Consider the following 19509-nt stretch of genomic DNA (forward strand, 5'->3'; position numbering starts at 1 on the left):
CATTTTTGTGTGCTTACTCAGTATAATTCCAAACACTCACTCTTTTAATATACTTCTTCCTTATTGCTGTAACATATGGACTGTACTTCAAAAGTTCAGAAATTATTTTCCCACAGAAACAGTGCCATGAATAAATTATTATGTTCCCAGAAAAACACACACACAAAAAAAGCCTCTGGAACTCATGGAGATAGAAGAGTGAGTGCAGCATTCAATACTGGCCTTTGAAATTAACCTGCTTGACAGTAAAGTCCATCCCCTCTTCTTACAAACTGCGTGGTAGCCTTGGAAGAATTACTTAGCTTCTTGTTCTATGAGTTTTCTCATCTGTACAATTGGGGTAATAGTATTACCTATCTTAGAGCATTATTGTGAATGTTTAATGGTAAAGCGCTCATAAAATACTCAATGCATTTACTGGTATATTCAATTAATGTCAGTCATAACTATGCTTTCACTCCTGTACCCCTAAAACAATGCATTAATTGTGCTAATTCAGTGAAATCTGTTTTTATGGAAAAATCAATTCTGAATTTCAGACTGAAACATGAGGACCACATTTAACTTAAACAGTGGAAACTTAATTGGCAGAAGTTTGGGGGCAAGATAGAAGATTTGGGTTACCAGTACTTTGCTGATTTTATCGATCTATATATTCATGGGTTACTTCAGGCATCTGCTTGTTTCCCTGCTCCATCTTTTTGTATGAGTATATCCTAAGCTGACTGTAAATCATTTACTATGGAAATTCCCACAATGCAAGTATTAAAATCCATTCACAAGGATTCCCACTGAGTTATAATACAGAGTGGATTTTCTATGGGTCATATCCAAACACCTATGTATTCTTGCACCTGAGCTCTAGCAATACAATCTATAATAATAAAACCATAATATGCAAATCGACTGAACTACCGAACAACAGAACAACTATCTGGACGAAGTTCTGGGCGACCATGCTATGCCACGCACTGGCGCCAGGCCAGCCAAGGTGGGTGTGATGCAATTGGTTGGGGGCCCCTGCCATCACCCCACGATTGCCCCGCAGAGGGAAGCCCAGGCCGCTGGCCAGAGGGGCAATTGATTGGGGGGGGAGGGATCCACCATCACCCCAAAGAGGGAGGCCCAGGCTACCCTCTGCGCAAGGATCCATCACGGAGCCCTGGCTGGGTGGGCGGGGCTTCCCTCTGCAGGACAATCAATCTGGGGGCCCCACAATCGATAGCCCCACAGAGGGAGGCCCAGGCTACTGGCCAGCGATGCTGTGGTGGGTGTGCGGGGCTGGCCAGTGATTGCCCCACAGAGAGAGGCCCAGGCCAGCCAAGTGATCACACCCCATGCCTGTCACCCACAGAGGAAGGCGACCAGTGGCAGGGGAGGGGAGGTAGCACCACACAGATGGCAAGCAGTGGCAGCAGCGGGGGTGGGGCCAGCTGCCAGCAGCTAGGGGAAGGAAAGCCCAGATAGGCCCTAATTGCCAACCTGTCCTAGGGACCCTACCCAAGGCATCCCAGATTGCGAGAGGGTGCAGGCTGAGGGACACTCCCTGGTGCATGAATTTTATGCACCGGGCCTGTAGTATAATTCGTCAATGGATTTCATGTACGTACTACAAAATTAAGAGGAAAATAATGTCTTCACTTGAGAAAGAATCCTTAAAGAGCTGGCTCAGTTGTGGGGTGTTTTTCTCTCTCACATTTTTTCTTGTTTTATTTATATTTCAGTTTCCAGCAGCTATAAAACTGTATTCAAAATACCCAACGTGTTAAATCTTCTACAAAGACCAGCTGTCTGCCCAACTGCAATTTTTAAAGTAAGCTGTTTGGAATGGAGGGTAGCAAAGAAAAAAAAAAGAGGATAAAGAGGATGGAGGAGGTTGGATGAATACATATGACGTAAAAGAATTTGTTTCTATTATAAGAAAACTGCTAATTAGGTTAAAATATTGGAATATACAATTCTAAAAATGCTTCCATATGTTAGTTGGCTAATAATGGTGATGGACAAATGAGAATGCCAATAACTCTGTACATTAGTCCAATTATACTTTTCCAAATAAACCCTGAATTCTGTGCTAACAAATGTCTTTCCTGGCAAAATAATTTCTATTTCATAAAAATGTCATGAGGACTAGACTAAAATTTTTATATAGAAAACATCTGAAGCAACCCTAATGGACTTGTGATCTGATTGAGTCTCATGCCGTATAAGAGGGTTAATATTAAATTTTAAGCACCAATTTCCTAATAGAAATCTAATCTCAACCTTAATTATATCTGCTCTCTTGGTTCCATAATTATAAAAATTCAAGGGGGAAAATATGTAGGAATAAGTTGTCCTTCATAAAAGGTTTCATTCCCGTTGGAATGTATCATCGTTCAATATGACTAACAATGATTTCTGGCTAGCACAATGATCACTTCACTGGACAAAATACCCCACACTTCTCCCCCTCTTATTTGCACCTTATTAAGAAAATCTTGAAGCCATTATTTTCTTTCTGCATGCTCTTACAAGGGTAACTAATTATACTAAAGCATAATCTCTAAGTTTCTTATAATCATCACCTTTAGAAAATGGCAAGGGTTTAAGAAACATGTTAATAAGGATATTTATTGCTTAAAATTAAAGAAATCTGTCTTGATTCAAAATATATCTGTGAGACATGTGTGTATGCACATGTATTATATGTACATGTGTGTTTGTGTGGGCATATGTGTGTTTGTGTGTGTGTGTGTGAGAGAGAGAGAGAGAGAGGTGAGAGAGAGAGAGAGAGAGAGAGAGAGAGAGAGAGAGAGAGAGAGAGAAAGAGAGTGAAGAAAAAGGAGAGAGCGAGTGAGAGAGCTTAGTTTGTACACAAACATTATTGGCACACAATTAAATGTTCTTGTGTTCCATGGTCATTTCCAAACAATAAATTCTGGGAGAGAGTAACTGGCTTTCACAAACTCAGTGAGGAAGCATTTATTCAAACACATGTAGAGAGAAGAACAATATTATCCATTCATGTCGGCTAAAACAAGGTGGCTCATTCTAACCTCCAAAAGACCCAAGCTTGTGTCAATCATGGACATTCCTGAGGTCTGTGGGCAGTGGAAATATTTTAGTTTATGCAGGGCCTATGTCACATGAAGGCCCGGCGACCTCTCTTTATTTCTTGTCTCCCCTGCATATTCTTCTCAGCTTCTGCACCCCAAAGGTTCCTGCTTTATCATACAGCCCTACATAATAAAATCAATGAGTCCTGCTGATGCTGCTGACTCTGTTAGGTGATACAGCAAGTCTCATCTTGGATCCTCAACGCCTCAGAGTGAAGCATCTAAAAGACAAATACTACTCTCTCTGGCATAAGACTATCTTTTGCAGTATCACCTAAATGTCTTCTTCCCTGACATGACTCATGCTTGGAAAGGAAGGGTGAAGGAGAGTGAATTCCCTCCTACCACATGGGTGAAGATCAGGAGGAACAAAGGTAGGGAAAGGCGTTAATCAGAGGATGAGAACTTCCATTCTTTCATCTAACAATGAACTCCTAACTTGCTTGCCACTGATCACTGGAAATGGAGCAACCAGAAGTTCCTCAGAGCAACTATTTGTGGTAAGAGATAGTGAAGTATAAGGACACATTCAAAGCTGTCTCCTATACTTTGTTTTCAGTTTGTAAACCTAGTATTCCTTATAGTCTAAATGGCTAGTATCCCCATAGTAATCTCCAAAATAAATAAGAAACAGATTGTTAAGTACCACCAATTATACACTGTTCATCAGAATGGGGATCGATTTTAAAAGGAACTGCATAAATAGTATAAATACTGAGATTTAGAACACTTACAGTTATAAGTATACACAATTTATACATAACTGGAAGACATTTTATTGTATAATAAAAGGACTGCCTGTTCAATAATTCTCACCTCTTATCTCATAATCTCATACTTTTATAACATATTCACTATATCTCTGCATGTCAACATTTTCCTGCATCCCAGGATAAATATTTTCTTTTTTGAATGATTATACTGTCTGACCTCTCTCTTACTGACTTTGTTAGTCAGACATAACCCTCAGATGACTGATCAACATTTTCAAGGTATGGCAGGTGTCACACTACTCTTCATGGTTTTAGGACAACTTTCCATCTGGAGCCGTCAAAAGCAGCTTTATTAATTTCCCTTGAGTTTACCTTGTCGGTAGTTCTGGTTCTCTCTCACCTGCAACAGCTCATAGGAAGGACCTATTTGCCTTGCTAATTTTCATATGTTTCTCAGGTTTCTTGTTTCATGACCAAAAAGTAATTTCTAAATGGTATTTCTCCACTGCAAAGCCTCTTAAATAACAGATAATTAATTTCATTCCCCTCTTTTTCAATGAAGCATAAAAACTTTCTAAAGAAAGTATTTGTTCCTTGCGAGGCTAACCAAACATTTTGAATAGAAAAGTTTCTCGTGTGTGTGTTTTAGCTTCCAAGAAAATGTGTAATGCAAAGGCATATTTGCTTGTTTGAAAGAAGTGATTATGATAGATTCAACCATAGGTACTGCATGGAAGGTTTATATAGAGAGAAAGGAACCAAATTGGTAGAAGGAAAGATGCTTAGACAATGCAAACAGGTTAAAATATAACATGAAAAGAATAGAAATCAGTGAGTCAGTTTTTAATTAAAAATAAAAATTCATAAGATCCTGTGCAAGCATTAAAGTATAGAAAGGCAATATTTGCTCATAAAACCATCTCAATGAAAGCTGAATGCAGAATATTAAACCATTAGACTACTTATGAGATATAGCAAAGGAATTCATTTAATTCCTTAATAAATGGAAATGGAAAAATACACTCTGAAAGGGAAAAATACACAGTAAATGCCTTATAAGAGATACTCTGGGCATTGCAATGAAAGATTAACAAATACACCTTTTAGGATGTTTTTTATTGGAATAATAGGTGTTTTGTTTGTAGATTTTACATATGTAGAGCTATGATTTCTCCTTCTTCACTCCTCACATTCTCTCAGACATCAAGCCCAAATGATCTTTCTTAATACCTTTAATATGCATCCCTTCCTTTTAATTCCACAGGCACCATCCTGATGCAAACCCTATCATCTCATTCCTAAATTCTGATCTTGGCCTCTTAACTAATCTGTCCGATTTTCATTTTTTCTCCATCTAACTCTTTCTACCTGCCATGTTCAAAGTAAAACCTCTTCAGGAATGCAACTCTGCTTTTCTAAAACTCTGTAATGTTCCCCTGAATCCCATGAAGTAAGCTATGAACATTTAACTTGGTGCTGAAGGCCCTCAGGGAACTGATTTCCGCCAACCGTGTCTCCATTTCTGTCTGGTCTAACATTGTCCCGGACTGTCTGTCAGGACCTGCAGACAACTTGTGTGCCCAGCCTCCGGGGCTTTGCTGGTAAAATCCCCACAACCTGGGCGGCTCTTCCAATCTCCTTTATTCCTATTTGAATTCTACTCATACTTTACAGACTTCTCAAATCAAATGTCATCTCTTCTGCAGACTTTATTTTCATGTTTCTGCAGTTGAAAATTATTTCTATCTTAAACCACAGCCTCATTTGGGCATAAGTCAAAATTATAAGCTGTACTTGACCAAGTGCCTAGGATGCGTCTGGTCCTGGCACTTTTCATACTTTATATTATCTACCACTTCTAGCTGTCCAAAGAATCAAGCCCAGAACTAGCACATAGCAGTAACACACCAATCATTGTTGAATGAATGAGTTACATACAAAAACTTAGTGGTAACATAACAATGAGCCATGCTTTTTGCACCTGATAATAGTGGTCAAGCTTACAGAGTAATTACCAAAAAGTAGTATTCATATCCCCCATGTGTTACTTACTGAGAAATTCAACAAATCCATGTATATAAAGTACTTACTATAATAGCCAGTACACAGTAAGTGCTTAAAAATAGTTATTTTGTCATTAATATTAGTTATAATTTTATTAGAATTTATAATAAGTGTTGTATGTTAAAGGTTGTATATTTCTTCATCTGTTTCACATACACTCTCACTCAATGTATTTAAAATTTTTATTTATATAAAAAAAGAAAAAGGATGAAAATATTAAGCACTTTGGTATAGATTAATAATTTAAAATATTGAGCAGGTTAGTATTATGGATATACAATTAATTAATTATGACTCTGATAAGACACAAAAATTAGAAGTCCAATTTTCTATCTTAAAAGGGGTTCATTTTCTTTCCTTTTTTAAAAGTTGAATTTATTGGTGTGACATTAAGATTATATAAGTTTCAAGTGTACAATTTTATGTATTTGCATTGTGTTATTTTTAAATTACAGTTGATATAGAATATTAGATTAGTTTCAGATGTACAACCCTGTGATTAGTCACTTATACAACTTACAAAGTGATCACCCTATAAACCTAGTGCCCATCTGACACCCTAGGTAGTTATTACAATATTATTGATTATATTTCCTATTCTGCACTATACATCCCCATAACTACCAATTTGTATTTCTAAATCCCTTTGCCTTTTTCACACATCCCCCAACATCTCCATTCAGTTAACTATCAAAATGTTCTCTGAGTCTCTTTCCGTACTGCTTAATGTATAAATGAAATGATATGGCATTTGTCTTCCTCTTACATATTTCACTTGGCATAATATCCTCCAGGTCCATCCATGTTGTTGCACATGGCAAGATTTCATTCTTTTTTATGTCTGAATCATATTCCATTGTATATGTGCACCACTTCTTCTTTATCCATTTATCTATTGATAGACATTCAGGTTGCTTCCAAATCTTGGCTATTGTAAATAATGCTGCAATGAACATATAAATGTGTATGTCTTTTCTATGTGTTTGGGGTTTCATCAGATAAATACCCAGAAGTGGAATTGCTGGGTTCTTCTTTGTCTCTTGTTATAGCTCTTTGTTTAAAAGTCTATTTTGTCTGATATAAATATTGCTACCCCAACTTTTTTTGTTTTGTTTCCATTTTCATGAAATATCTTTTTCCACCCCTTTACGTCAGTCTGTGTGTGTCTTTTTTTTATCTGAAGTTGAGTCTCTTATAGAGACTATTTATAAAGATCTTGTTTTGTTATCCATTTAGCCACACATGGTTTTTTATTGGAGCACGTAACCATTTGCATTTAAAGTAATTGTTAATAGATATGTATTTATTGCCACTTTATTATTCATATTTTTATTTTTTTATTTTTCTATTTCTTAAAAAAGACCCTTTAACATTTCTTGCAGTACTGATTTGATGGTGATGAATTCTTCCACCTTTTTCTTGTCTGTGAAACTCTTTACCTGACCTTCAATTCTAAATGATACCTTTATTGTATAGAGTAATCTTGGTTGTAGATCTATGCCTTTCATCACTTTGGATAATTCATGCCAATCCCTCTGTCCTGTTTCTATTTAGAAACAGCTAACATTCTAATGGGAGCTCCTTGTAGGTAACTAACAGCTTTTCTCTTGCTGCTTTTAAGATTCTCTTTGTCTTTAATCTTATGCATTTTAATTATGATGTACCTTAGTGTGGGCCTCTTTGGGTTCATCTTATTTGGGACTGTCTGTGCTTCCTGGACTTCTATGTCTATTTGCTTTCTTGGGTTAAAAAAGTTTTCCATCATTATTTTTTAAAATAAGTTTTCAATTTCCTCTCTCTTCTCTTGGCACCCCTATGATATGAATGATGGTATGCTTGAAGTTGATCCAGAGACTCCTTAAACCATCCTCATTTTGGGGGGTTCATTTTTTAAAGTGAGGTGTCATGCCTATAAATCTGTAGCTATCTGTTGGCTTAAAGGGAAAATTCATCAGTGTTCACTCCACCACACTTCTCATTACTTTCTCACCTCTAATTGTCCAGGCCTATTTTTGTCTCTGTATTTGCAGCCTTGCATTTTCTAGTACAAGGGTAAAATTGAGGAATTCCTCTTGTACCAGACAGAGATGAGAAATTTAGAAAGTTCTTACTCTTATTCATATTTGCCCAAACTAATAACTTGTTCTCACTTAAATTATAGCCTTTCTTTGGTGGATAGGTTTGTTATAGCTTAAACTCAAAGATCCCATGATTGAGAATTTTATAAAATCCAAAAAGGGAAAGTTTTGTTATTTTTTTTCTCTGAAAACTAACTGCTATAAACTATATAAGAAGCAGCTGGGAGAGATCAAGATGTCAGCACTCCAAAATTAGAAGAAAGCAGTTTGGTAGGAAATGATGAACCAGCTTTATTCTCAGGTTACAACTGAAAGAAATTAAGAGGAACCAGGAAAGTGGCAGCTTTCTGGTCTAAAGTTGGGAGGCATATAATCCTCCCTCTCTGAACAGGTCCTTCATAGGAATTATGTACTTTATGGAACATTTTGAAATGTTATATTGCTTCAAGTAGTTCCTCTGTTTTCTAAAAATCTGATCAGCTCATTTCAAAAGAGGAAATAGAATGTACTATGAAAAATCTATATAAATTACATAATTATTTAACATTAAGCCAGACCCTTCAGGCCAGGGTCTCTCTTATACAAGGAGTTTGCATCTAAAATGTCTACCTGAGACAGTTTTTAATTCCCCAGCTCAACTTTATTTGCTCTCAAACATTTATATTCCAGTTCTGATTAATCTGATAGTTTGAGCAATGACATCTTTGTCAATTGAGTTGGCATTTGGGTAGGGAACACTTTATTCAAGGAATACAGATACCTATGAGTAATAACATACTATGTACCAAAGATCTACCAAAGAACATAGTTAAATGAAAATGTCATATATCCATTTGGTAAATGATTTTTTTTTCAAGCACCACTTGTGTAGCACATTAAAGAAATTAGAAAGTGTGTCTAATTATTTAAAGATGCTAAAGGTGCCTCATTTTAGGTATAATACATCAGCCTTCTGGTAGACCTTCTCTAAACACTATGTAATTCAGTATAAAAAGAACAAAGGTGGGTGTATCATTGGGATGATTTATCTAAATTAAAGTTGTCAGAGTGTGACCAACAGAGCCAAAATATATCCACAGCTCTGAAATCTAGTTTCCCTTCCCCAGTAGAATATGTTCCTGTCTTTAATAAAAGCAGGTTTCAAATAAAGGAATCAAGGTTACAACTTAAATGATAATCTTAGAAATATATCTCGGAAGAGTTTAATCTTGTTATTTGGAAATGTTAATTGTGAAATCATTTCCCAACGATACAGAAAAGCAAATTTTGTTCTCGTCTTTTAACTTTTTGTTAACTTAGAAGAAATCTGCACATCTATATGCACAACTAGGTTACAGACTGAGTAATAGTAAACCGTGATCAATTATAGTGGTAATACGGCAGAAGAAGGTAAAGAACAACTGGCCAGGGATTTTCAATTGTTCTAGATTCTATACAGGGCAACTTCATCCTACAATAGAAAGCCTAACTAGAAAACAAAGATGCTTTGGAAAATAAAGATTGAGTCAGCTTTAGACAACTTGTCATGTGTTCTCAGAAATTCAAGAAACAACTAAGAAAATTTAAGAAGTATTTTTGTAAGTATTTTTAATGACGTATATGTAAAAGCTTTCATTAGATGTTGGTGAGAGGTACACAGATGTATTAAACAATTTTCCTATCCTCAATAAATTTATCACTTAGAAGAAAAAATGTTTCAAATTAATTTTAATTCAAAAGTGTAAAAGAGCATATAAAGGAGATATAAAACTTTATTTTTATGTCTATGATATGGAGTTTTAATTGTCAGACTGAAAAATAGTTTAAGTTTGATTTTATTGAGTTGAAGAGGATGAGAGAAAAGATATCTATATATATATAAAACCCTAATATGCAAATAAACCAAACGCAGAACTGAACAACCGGTCACTATGACATGTGCTGACCACCAGGGGGCATGCACGGAACATGGTAGGCGTTGGTTGTTGCAGGATGGTGGAGCAGGTGATGGGAGTGCACCAGACCAAGGTGGGGCGCTGATCACTGTCATCAGGGCAAGTCTCTGGTGGTTACTGAAAATTCTTTACTCCTGAGCCGTTGTCCCACCTGGCACTCACACCTGCTGCTAGTGCTGGAGCTGCTGCTCACAACCCCTGCAGGCACCTAGCACTGGCCCAGAACGCTTGGTACCATCAGCGGTGCGAGCAGCGGCTGCCTGCTCCCTCAGGGGCTCCCTCAGGGGCACCCCTCAGGGTTTCTCCACCTCTCCCTGCTCCTGAGGGGCAACTGGGGCCGGCAGCTGCCACTTGCACCCACTACTGATTCCCAGCACCAGTCCTGATTGCTCAGCACCATCAGTGGGTGCGAGCAGCACTGCCAGTCCCAACACCCTTAAGGGCTTCTCCACCTCCCCCTGCTCCTGATGTGTGATTGGGGCAGCAGCCACCACTCCACCCACTGATTGTGCCGGCCCTACTCACACCCATTGATGGCATGGAATGATTGGGCCGGAACCATTAGTGCGTGGAAGTGGCAGCAGCAGGAGTGGGGCTGCCAGCAGACAGGGGACCGGGGGCTGCAGTGGGAGGGGCCAGGTGGGGGCACGGAGCATTGCCCGAGAACTTCTCCTGTGCCCACCACAGCCTCACAGCCCACAGTTCTTTTCAAGGTGCACGAATTCGTGCATTGGACCCCTAGTATTTATATATTGACTAGAGGCCCAGTGCATGAAATCCATGCATGGATATGGTCCCTAGGCCTGGCTGGTGATCCAAACGTGAGCCTCTGGCATGGAAGGGCACATCCTAGCTGACCTCTGGGCCCTGGAGAGCACCTGGCCCCCTGGGCTCCCATGTGCCCTCCCCCGCCTGAGTCATGGTGCCTGAGTCCCAATGTAGATGTGGTAAGCACAGCCAGACACCGCGGGCCAGGGTGCAGCGTGTGCCTCTGGGCCACCCAGTAGCACCACATGGAAGCGGGGCAGGGAGTACGCTGTCTCCTGGCCAGCCTCACAGACCGGCTCCTGCGTGAACAGGGAGCCCGACCAGCCCCTGTGGTCCCAGCAGCTGCCTGGCTCACCCAAAAGAGGCTGCACAGGTGCGGGGCAGGCTCCTCATGGGTGCCCAGAACCTGAGCACAGGGCCTTCCCCGGAGCATGAGCCCTGGCATCCCAGGAGTAGGTAGCAGGGGGAGTGAGAGCGAGCTCTGCAGACACCCCACATTCTCACCACACCTCCATCTCTGTCACCCCTGTTCCCAGGTAGCTGTCAAGAGGTCGCAGCCCCCGCCTGGGTGCTGCAGGAAGTTGGTCGTCACCACCCACACCCAGTTTCCCAGTCCAGCACGGGGCCCAGCCCCAATTGGATGATCAGGGTCTGCCAGCCACTGGTTGCTGTCTGTGGGGCGATCAGTCAGGTCTGGGCCCCTCACCCAGCTCCCTCAGCACCTGGGAGCCAGGTGGTGGCCCTGCCCCCTGCCATCACTACTGGTTGCCATCTGCAGGGTGATTGGTGCAGCGATCGGGCCCCTGCTCACACCCTCCTTAGCCTGGCACCAGCGGCTCACCTGCTCCACCATCCTGCCGTGGTGATCCTGCTCTTGTCAGGGCCCATCAGGGCCAGCAGTGCCTCCACTGTTGCCCACTGCCAGCACAGCATTGCCAACACCTGCCATGCTCTGCGCAGCCCTCTGGTGGTCAGCACACATCACAGCAAGTGGTCGAACTCCTGGTTGAACTCTTGGTCAAACAATTTGCATATTAGGCTTTAATTATATAGGATAGTTATATGAAAAATAGTTCCATGTAGCCACTGTAAAGGAAAAACTGGGAATAGTTATTAAAATGAAAGAAAAAATACACATTCCTTATGATGCAGAAATTCCACTTCTTGGTATGTCTTCTACAGTAAAACAATACTTGCTCATGGGTTTAAGGTAAAATGAGCAGAAATGTTCACTGCTGTATTCTCTCTAATCAAAAGAAAAAATCAAAATCAACCTTATGTTGGATACAATTATTCCATCATGAGTGATAGTCAACTTTCAAGTTTGCTAAAATCACTCTTATTTTTTGGGGGTAATCACAATTACTATAAGTTCTGATAACTTTGAACAATGGTCGGACTCATGTCATGTTAAGCTTTTGTTCAAACTGTCTTTTTTGATTGTTACTTTTGAGCAAAGTTTCAAGTAAAATCCTATATAATAAAACCCTAATTATGCAAATCAACTGAAGGGCAGAACGACTGGTCACTATGATGCGCACTGACCACCAGGGGGCAGACGCTCAATGCAGGAGCTGCCCCCTGGTGGTCAGTGTGCTCCCACAGGGGTAGCCCCACTCAGCCAGAAGCTGGGCTTAAGGCTGGCGAGCACAGCGGCAGTGGCAGGGGCCTCTCCGGCCTCAGCTGAGGAGGGCAGCAAGGAGCAAGGGGTCCTGGACTACAAGAGCCCCAGACTACGAGAAGGCACAGGCTGGGCTGAGGAAACACTCCCCCACGCCCCAGGGCACAAATGTGGTGCACCAGGCCTCTGGTAAATAAATAAATAATAACAAATTGGGGATTATGGACTCCAAAATTATCCTTTGACAAGACTGTCCATTGTTCCTACTGCCTCAACCCTCAGAAATATTCAGATTCTGCTTATAATGAGTTTTATTTAGAAAGTTTCCAATAAATTATTCAAGTAAACTGTTTTTCCTCAAATAGTGCTTAGATGAAATATTTCTGGTACAAGATTAATGTGGCAAAAAGAAATAACTTTTCTATATACCAACATCATGTAATTTAAATGAATCCCATTCTTAACAAAACAAACTTAGTAAAATATACCTAGGATTAAATATATCAAGTATACAAATAAACTATAAGAGTAAAATTATAAAACTTTATTAAAGGATAAACACTAAAACTTAATTATCCAGAGTTACATGCTGTATTGTATAAAAAGACAAAAATATCTTAAAGTGCTCATTATGTATAAAATAATGTATAATACTGATAAAATCCCAGTTAAAATCTTAACAAAATCTTACTTGAAGTGGTTAAGTTTATTGTTAAAATATATAGGGAAAATGTATGATAGAAGAGCTAAAAATCTTTTTAAAAGGGTAATTACAGGGCACTGGAAATATAAAATGTTTATATTCAATTTGAGAAATTTTAAGAATGATTTTTGTCATAAACATACGTAATTATATTAATGAAAAACAATGGAAGGTCAAAAAGCAGACTCATCCTATATAATAAAAGGCTAATATGCAAATCGACCGACCGAATGACCAGTTGCTATGATGTGCACTGACCACCAGGGGGCAGAGGTTCACCACATGAGCTGCCTCCTGAGGGTCAGTGTGCTCCCACAGGGGGAGTGTTTCTCAGCAAGAAGCCAGGCTCACGGCTGGCGAGAGCAGCGGTGGCAGCATTAAGGATGTCTGACTGCCCGCGGGGAGCATGCCTAAGCCAGCAGTCAGACATCCCCTGAGGGCTCCCAGACTGCAAGAGGGTGCAGGCTGGGCTGCGATTTCACCCTCCACCTCCAGTACACGAGTATCGTGCACCCGGCCTCTAGTGTATTCATAAAATTAATTTTATGATTCCTGCAGCATTGAAAGGTAATGCAGTAAAGTTTCAATAACAAGTTTTTTAAAAAACTGGAGCAAAGTTACATGGCTAACACAAACCATGCCTCAAAGTAAATCCAGGTATGTTACAGTATCAAAACCATAATGGAAATTTAAAACTACAATAAAAATATTTTTAAATGGACAGCATTTTTATGATCTCAATTGCAAAAGTACTTTCCTACATAAGACCAAAAGCAAACAAATAACAATAAAAACTAAAACAAAAGAACCCAGAACCCACAAAGGAGAAGGCAGACAGGTTTCTCTGTGTAAAAACATTTAAATCATTTCAAAATCAAAGGTACATTATAAGCAACGTAAAGAAAAACACATCTGAAGATGTAGGTTAGAAACAGACTGAGGAGGGGAATGATTGCCAGTCTAAGCAGTGAATTTCCTCTGTGAGCAACTGAGAATCATAAAAGGTTTTTGACAAGGAAGATAGGATGATCAAAGATGCCTTTTAACAAAGGAATTTGTTCAGCCACATAAAGGATGAATTGGAGCCGCATTGGCAGGCCAGGTGGGGAGGAGCGTGCTGTGCACACAGCTGTTCAGTGTGAAGTCAAAAAGATCAATTATGAAGCAATTACAATAGTCCAGGCAAGAGACCACAGGCCCATTTAGATAACTGTGGAAAACTGGGTATCATATCTGAGAATTTGGGCATTGTAGGAGAGGTAAAAGAACTGACATTTATTGAATGTGCCTATTTATTAGCTATTCTAATTTTCAGAAGGGCACATTAAAAAACAAACAAACAAAAAAAACAAAAACACATTGCTAAGTCTGGTCGCTGCAGTGCCAAACCCGTTTTTTAATTTATCCTTCTATCTATCACAAGTTGCCTCATAAGTAACCTATACTACCCTTAGGGTAGATGTGGCCACCCTTGGTCCAATCAGAAATGATCAGGGTCAAAGCAGAAAGCAGAAGTGTCTGTGAAGGGTTCTTGCAGAACAGGGTTAATTCAGCAGGCTGGGTTGCTTACACTCAGCACCTTCCAAGAAAAGGTTTATATTTGTAGCTTGCCCTTTTACTGGCTCCTGGAGGATGACCCTGGAATATTCTGCTAGATAAAAGTGTTTGTAAATGCCTGAAACCTTGGGCCATGCAGTACCAGTTTGATCAGATAATTTATGCTAACAAAGTGATTTATGGTGAACAGCTGTTTTTACTCTGGGGGGGCCAGTGACTGAGTAGCTAAAATTGGGAAACATGGGTGTTACTGAATGCCTGTGCGACCCACCCTCAATAAAAATGCCACACATCAAACTTGAGTGAACTTCCCTAGTTGGCAACACTTGGCATGTGTTATCACACATTATCATCAGGAGAATGAAGCAAGTCCCATGCAACTACATTGGGAGGAAAGATCTGGAAGATTGTGCTGGGTTTTTCCTGGACTTCTTTTCTTATGCCTTTTCCTTTGGGTAATTTTACCTTGTAATCTTTCTCTGCAATAAACTGTAACTGTGAGTATAACAGTTTTGCTGAGTTCTGTAATTTTTTCCAGCCTATTGCTGAGTCTGAGGGCAGTCCTGGGAACTCCTGAAACAGGGATGTTGCCGTATGAAGGACTAATATCTGATAAATATTCATTGTTCTTTTGAGGATGGCTAGTCAAGAAAACTGAGAGGGAGGGGAGGGGAGGGGAGGGGAGGGGAGGGGAGGGGAGGGGAGGGGAGGGGAGAGGAGAGGAGAGGAGAGGAGAGGAGAGGAGAGGAGAGGAGAGGAGAGGAGAGGAGAGGAGAGGAGAGGAGAGGAGAGGAGAGGAGAGGAGAGGAGAGGAGAGGAGAGGAGAGGAAAAGAGGAGGAGGAGGAGGAGGAGGAGAAGGAGGAGGAGAGGAGGGGAGAGGAGAGGAGGGGAGGGGAGGGGAGAGGAGAGGAGAGGAGAGGAGAGGAGAGGAGAGGAGAGGAGAGGAGAGGAGGGGAGAGGAGAGGAAAAGAGGAGGAGGAGGAGGAGGAGAAGGAGGAGGAGAAGAAACAGAAGAGTACATTGTCTTGGTAAACAAGGAGGATGGATGATGGATGGATAGATGGATGGATGGATGAATAGATAAATGATAAATAATAATAGCAATAGTAATAATAGATAGACAGATAGAAAAAAGAAAAGGACAGAAGGGGATGTTCCAAGTTGATAAAGAATGAAATGTGATGCTCACATGAGAGTATTTGAAAATCAGTGATAACCATGAAGAAAACAGTTTCAGTAGAATGGGGAAAGCAAATTGTAAGAGGGTTTATGAGTCAGTAGGATATGAAAAAGAAGGCCTTAAATGTAGATTACTCACCCAATTTAAGGGAAGAAAGGAAAAAGGCCAGTTTGACTTAGTCATAGGGGTATGTCTCATTTGTTTTGAATAGGATGTTAACAGGGCAATCACAAGGCCCAGATTCCATTTCTGCTCTGCCATTTATTGTCTATGTGATTAACACTTGTCTAAAAGATTAACCACTTAAAATGCATTATTTTACCTCCATTTTATGTGTAGACAGAGACATGAGAAAAATTCTGAGATGTACTAAGTTAAACTACAGCAGGCCGAAGGCTGGGGAAAAGAGACAAGGTAGCCGAAGGCCAAAATCAACAAAAGACAGCCCACATCCCTGAATGTATGTTGAAACTTTGAATCAATTTCCAGGCAGCTGTTGCAGCTGTTTCAGCTGTTAACTAGGAAGAATCCCCAACACCAAATGTGACCGCATCCCGTTTATAGGTAAATTTTTTGTACAATTTCCCACAAGCAACCCAGAGCCTCAAAGACTTCTTCCTTTTGGACCATCCACTTACCCCAGAACTTCCTCTGCTTCACTGTCTCCTGCCCCCTCATCTACAGCCGAAGTCAGTTGTTATCTTTCCTCCCCAAACGTATTGCATTAAAAAGCCCTGTCAACCCCAGGACGGTGGACACATCTTCTCCACCCAGCCCTGCTATTGGTGGTTTAGACTGCATGTGCCAGCACCTGGTCCCTTTTCTGGATAGAATATGGCTCAATAACCCTTTCCTTCAAACAATGATAGTCTCAAAAGTTGTTGGTTTAGCAACAGGAAATATAAAAAGGTAAAATGATACAAAAAAAAAAAAAAAGAAGAACCTAAAATAACCCTTATTCACTCTGGTTTTAGTTAATGGACATTTAACATGTGCATGTTGTAATGTATAAAAATGTTTCATTGTAGTGTATATCTCTCTCTACCATGGTTGTGAATTCCTAGAGCTACTGAAGAAACATCAAGTTGTTGAATTTTTTTCATATCATAATCCTATATAATAAAAGCCTAATATGCTAAGTGTTCAGTCATCCAGTCAGCCATTAAACCAATCAAAGCATAATATGCTAATGATATGTTAAGGCCGCTTAACTGCTCACTATGACATGCTCTGACCACCAGGAGGCAGATGGTTGACCAGTTGCTATGACATGCACAAACCACCAGGGTCAGAGAGTCACCAGTCGCTATGACATGCACTGACCACCAGAGGGAAGATGCTCTGATAGGTAGGTTAGCTTGCTGCTGGGGTCTGGCCGATCAGGACTGAGCAAGATGGGCCAGACACGCCCTGGAGCCCTCCTGTGGTCCCTCCCTGGCTGGCCAACCTCCCATGTCCCTCCCCGGTCCCCATCGTGCACCGCTGGGGTCCCTCAGCCTGACCTGCACCCTCTCACAATCTGGGACCCCTCTTGGGATGTCAGAGAGCTGGTTTTGGCCCAATCCCACAGGCCAGGCCGAGGGACCCCACTGGTGCACGAATTCGTGCACTGGGCCTCTAGTATATTAATAAACAGCATGATTACAGCATAATTTGGGTTAGAAATGAACCTCAAGCCCTGACCGGCTTGGCTCAATGGATAGAGCGTCGGCCTGTGGACTGAAGGGTCCCAGATTCGATTCCAGTCAAGGACATGTACCTTGGTTGCGGGCACATACCTAGTAGGCGGTGTGCAGGAGGCAGCTGATCGATGTTTCTCTCTCATCGATGTTTCTAACTCGCTATCCCTCTCCCTTCCTCTCTGTAAAAAATCAATAAAATATATTAAAAAAAAAGAAATGAACCTCAAATATCACCCTCCTGTGTAGAAGGAGCTGCTATTAAATCATCTAATAAGGACACTGTATACCAGATAAGAAGAGTAATTCCAGATCATTATTTTCTAAGGAACTAGAAAGATTGTGAATTGATTTGCCTTCTTGACCCACGTATTTTTCACAAAAGTTGAACCATGACATTAAAATAATTGTGTTGTAGCCTTGGCCAGTGTCACTAAGTGGTTAGAGCATCAGCCCGAACATCTAAGGACCACGGGTTTGATTCCTAGTCAAGGGCATGTACCTGGGTTGTGGGTTCCCTCCCTGCCATGGGGCACGAGCAGGAGGCAACCAGTTTGATGTGTGTCTCTCACATTGATGTCTCTTTCTCTCTCTCTCTCTCTCTCTCTCTCTCTCTCTCTCTCTCCCTCCCTCCCTCCCTCCCTCCCTCCCTCTCACTCTCTCCTTGAAAAGAAATGGAAAAAATATCCTCATGTGAGGATTAACAACAAAAAATTAATAACTGTGTTATTAATTTCAAACATATACCAATTTCATATACCATTTATTCTGAAAAGAAAGCAGCTGAACTAGATTACAGTTGAGTTTTTATTTTTTTAAAATATGTTTCTTTTATTTGTTTCAGAGAGGAAGGGAGAGGGAGAGATAGAAACATCAATGATGAGAGGGAATCATTGATTGGCTGCCTCCGGCACGCACTCCACTGGTGATCGAGCCTGCAACCCAGCATGTGCCCTTGAATGGAATTGAACCTGGGACCCTTCAGTCCACAGGCTGACACTCTATCCACTGAACCAAACCAGCTAGGGTATTTTTTTATGGCAAAGATTGTTCTCATAGCTCAGTGGTAGATGCCATCTCTAAAATGCCTTGTCCCATAAACATGAACTCTGCTACCTCCTGATCTACGGAGGAGAACACTGCAGTCAATAGGACAGGGATTATTGGAATCTGTATCCACCATGTGAAATCAAGGAGAAAACGGTCTTAATACTCAAAAGATGGTTACTCAGAAGCAGCCTTTTAAATAAATTGGCCAATTTCAAACAGGCCTTATTTAAGGAGAGCTTCTCTTTAGTTTGCAATGTAACAATGAAAATGCTGTACTGAAATATCTTAAACTTGCCATGCTGTTTCTCATAAGGAAAATAGCGAGAGTGAATTTGCCAACAGGTGCACAGAGAAAAACTAGTGAATAACGTTATGGGCAGACAGACCCACAGGAAGCACTGTGTTAGAAATCTGTGCTTTCTCTTCCATACATTTTGATACAGTTTTAAAGTTTAGGAGCCCTGAAAGGGACGAGTGTTAGAGAGACATGTTCATAATGACAGAAAGTAGAGCTGCCACCATTTTTGGTTTCAAGAAACAATTTTAGCTCAAGCATAAGTGCAAGGGCAAAACATTTTCTAAAAATTGTCTTTAATGGGTTGCAACAAATGTTTTCTGAGAAAATAATGACTGAGCACATTTTAAAATTTCTTCCTGGGTCCTGAAAGGGATAGTGTGCAACACATTTGAATAGGACACCTATCACTTTAAAATATATGGGGTGGGCCAAAACCGGTTTGGCTCAGTGGATAGACCGTCGGCTTGCGGACTGAAAGGTCCCAGGTTCGATTCCGGTCAAGGGCATGTACCTGAGTTGCGGGCACATCCCCGGTGGGAGATGTGCAGGAGGCAGCTGATCGATGTTTCTCTCTCATTGATGTTTCTAACTTTCTATCTCTCTCCCTTCCTCTCTGTAAAATATCAATAAAGTATATTAAAAAAAAAATAAAGCATTCTTAAATTAAATAAATAAATAAATAAATAAATATATATATATATATATGGGGTGGAACAAAAGTAGGTTTGCAGTTTGCATGGAAAATAATAAAATAATCTAATCTAA

This window comes from Myotis nattereri, assembly GCF_964212035.1.
Source record: "Myotis nattereri genome assembly, chromosome: 4".
Lineage (NCBI taxonomy): Eukaryota > Metazoa > Chordata > Mammalia > Chiroptera > Vespertilionidae > Myotis > Myotis nattereri.